The sequence below is a fragment of the Pteronotus mesoamericanus genome, unplaced genomic scaffold, assembly GCF_021234165.1.
Source record: "Pteronotus mesoamericanus isolate MK-2021 breed Mesoamerican mustached bat unplaced genomic scaffold, CSHL_Meso_final scaffold_54, whole genome shotgun sequence".
NCBI lineage: Eukaryota > Metazoa > Chordata > Mammalia > Chiroptera > Mormoopidae > Pteronotus > Pteronotus mesoamericanus.
This window is the reverse complement of record NW_026555321.1, coordinates 72909087-72912941: the sequence shown is the minus strand read 5'-3', so window position 1 is coordinate 72912941 and position 3855 is coordinate 72909087.

The following is a 3855-nucleotide window of genomic DNA, read 5'->3' as shown; positions in this document are numbered from 1 at the left end:
GTCAGTTTGTTGCACTTTCTTTTGTTAAGTATATTTTATTGATTATGCTATTACAGTTGTCCTATTCTTTTCTCTACTTTATCTCCCTCCAACCCACATCGACCCTCCCACTAGCATTCCCCCTACCTTAGTTCGTGTCCATGGGTCGTACATACAAGTTCTTTGGCTTCTCCATTTCCTATACTATTCTTAACCTCCCCCTGTCTATTTTGTACCTACCAATTATACTTCTTATTCTCTGTACCTTTTCCCCTATTCTCTCCCCTCCCCTTCCCTGCTGACAACCTTCCATATGATCTCCATTTCTGTGACTCTGTTCCTCTTCTAGTTATTTGCTTAGTTTTGTTTTTGTTTTTACGTTCAGTTGTGGATAGCTGTGAGTTTGTTGTCATTTTACTGTTCATAGTTTTGATCTTCTTCTTTTTCTTAGATAAGTCCCTTTAACATTTCACATAATAAGGGCATGGTGATGATGAACTCCTTTAACTCGACCTTATCTGGAAAGCATTTTAACTGCCCTTCCATTCTAAATGATAGCTTTGCTGAATAGAGTAATCTTGGATGGAGGTCCTTGCCTTTCATGACTTTGAATGCTCCTTTCCACCACCTTCTTGTCTGCAAGTTTCTTTTGAGAAATCAGCTGGATAGTGTTATGGGAACTCCTTTGTAGACAACTCTCCTCTTTTCTCTTGCTGCTTTTAAGATTCTCTCCTTATCTTTAATTTTGGGTAATTTAATTATGATGTGCCTTGGTGAGTTCTTCCCTGGATCCAACTTGTTTGGGACTCTGAGCTTCCTGTACTTCCTGGAAGTGTGTTTCCTTTGACAGATTGGGGAAGTTTTCCTTCATTATGTGTTCAAATATATTTTCAATTTCTTGCTCTTCCTCTTCTCCTTCTGGCAGCCCTAGAATTTGGATGTTGGAGTGCTTAAAGTTGTCCCAGAGGTTCCTGAGCCTCTCCTCATTCTTTTGAATTCTCGTTTCTTCATTCTCTTCTGGTTGAATGTTTATTCCTTCCTTCTGTTCCAGATCGTTAATTTGAGTCCCAGCTTCCTCACCTTCACTTTTGGTTCTCTGTGTATTTGCCTTGATTTCACTTTGTATAGCCTTCATTTCTTCCTTCATTTTGTGACCGAACGCAATAATTTCTGTGAGCATCCTGATTACCAGTGTTTTGAACTCTGCACCTGATAGGTTGGCTATCTCCTCACTGCTTAGTTCTTTTTCTGGAGTTTTGATCTGTTCTCCCATTTGGGCCATATTTCTTTGTCTTGGCTCACCTGTTATGTCGTAAGGGGTGGAGCCTTAGGTATTTGCCAAGGCGGGGCAACCCCCTTCATTGCATTGTGGTACTGTCTGTGGGGGAGTTGTCAGAGAGGGAACAATGCCAATCGCTCGGCTCTTGGCCAGCTTTCAGTCACTTCCCCTGCTACCCTCAAGCAAATTGGGCCCTTCAGGTGCTGATTCTCAGGTGAGTGGGTTTGTATACATTCTAAGACACCATGGGTCTCTCCAATGAACTCTCCTGTGAGACTGGGAGTTTCTCCCACTGCTACAACTGCCACAGGTTTTTACAGCCAGAGGTTTTGAGGCTTTATTTCCATGCTTTGGAACCCTGGGTTGTACAGTATGTCTCTCTCCCCAGTTGTTCCTCTTGGTTTATCTGCACTCAAATGTGAGACTGCCCGGTCCAACAGCTGCTGCCTTGCTGAGAGTCCTCTCTGCCTGGCTGTCCATCTCCGCCTCTCCTACCCATCTGGATGAACGTTTCTTCTTTATCTCCTTGGTTGTCGGAGTTCAATTCTCTGTCAGTTCTCATTGTTGTTTGTTTTTAAATTTGTTGTTGTCCTTCTTTTGGTTGTGCAAGGAAGCAAAGTATATCTACTTATGCCGCCATCTTGGCCAAGTTTGCTGCAGTTTCCATGGTTTAAAACAAAAGCACCCAAGAGAGGTGGCTTGGAAAGTGAAGAACTTAAGTTTTAAAAAGAAAAGTCATTTTGAACTGTGGCTTTATTACTTACCAGCTATCTGGCATGGAATAAGTTACTGTAAACTCTTTGAGCTTCTTGATCTGTAAAATGGAGACAAAGAAGAAAGGATTAAATAATGTTTGTGTGTCTGGTTCAGTTCCTGATATATAGGAAGGAGTTGGTAATTAATGGTAATTATTATATTTGTTCTCTGGGCGTTAACACAAAAACATACTTTAATTTTCAGTAATAAAACTCCTTTTCTAAAACTATTGTGTCAGGCCACATGGTACAATTTAAACAGCTCTGCTTTGGGGGCCCAAAGATCTGACTTCTAGATCCTGTCAGTGGTTGGTCTTGGGCAGTTCACTTAGTTCACTTGGTATTGGACCTCAGTGTCTCTCATGTAATTTGAAGGTATGCAACAGGAAAATCTCTAAGGACTCTTTTAGCTCAAAAATTCTAACATTCAACTTAAGTAGCAGTATAAGTCATGAGAGAGGCCTTACCTCTTTTATTTGGCCCTAATGATACACGCTGAGTAACGCAACTGAGGAAGTCATTTTGGAGAGTCCAGCTCTCTCTAAGTTGAGATCAGAAAAGCCAGTTTGGATGCAGACATTTATGCCCACAGATTAATTACAAATTCATCATAATGTTTGTGTGGATGTGTGTCAATAATGGTGATTATTCAAGAATGATATGGTTTTTAAAAATCTGATTTCAGAATCAGGAAATGGGAAATATGTTTTTGTCTCCGTAACTCATTAGCTGTATGAGTTTGAGGAATGTATTTTAATTTCTCTGTGTGCCAGAATCTTATCTATAAAATGAAGGGCTTTGAGAAACTCTATAAGGTCTCCAGCAGATTCAACACATTCTCTGACTATAATCTTCCAGTTCAAAGAGAAATGATAGAAAAATTATGACTATTTTTGTACAGCCTGTGAACTAAGGGAATTTTTTTTAAAGATTGTTTTGTGTCATGTGGAATTAAATGAATTTCAAATTTCAGTGTCCACAAATAAAGTTTTACTGGAACATAGCCATGCCCATTTGTTTATGTATTGTCTGTGGCTGTTTTCACTCTACAAGCACAGAGCTGAGTAGTTACAACAGATAAGAACTATACGGACTGCAAAGCCTAAAATATTTACTACCTGGACCTTTATAAAAAATGTCTGGCTGACCCCTACTCAATGCACCCTGCTCTAACATTCTATGAACTAATATACATTAAACACTTTGTAAACTGCATAGCATTCATCCATATGTAAGGGGTTCATATAAAATGGAATTCTGAAATTAAAAAAGGCACAGCCAGAAAACCCATGCCCTCAAACATTGTTTATAACAGTTGCAGCTATGGACTGAGCCAAGTTAAGCCTCTGCTGCTAGAAAATACTGCGGAATTGTAAGCAAAGCTTAAAAAATGAAAAGTAGAAAATCATCTGGATGACATTAAAGAAGTCATGTAATTTGCTCCTTTTACGGTAAAATAACCGTCTCTGCTTCACAGCAGGGATCTTTATAGCAAATTGTTCTTCCTTCCTACATGCAAAACTCCCACTAAGTCAGCAAAGGGCACCAAGCCCTAAGAAGTGCCTGCCACACAGCAAGCCAGGGAGAACCGAGCCCCCTCCAAGGGAGAGGAATGTTCCTACCACATTTAGTTCTAAGAAGCAAGTGGGAAGGGAGTGCGCCTGCTGACGTGCCTGGCAGCCCTGTGTGGGTGTGAAGGCAGTCCAGAGCTGCATATTCTGCCTTTGACCTTGATCCTAGACATTTGCTTGAGAGAAAACTTGCTCTTTGCACAATATGCCTCCAGATACTTTATTTATAGAAAATAATAGAGCTTCCATTTCTAAAGGCCTATTTGATACC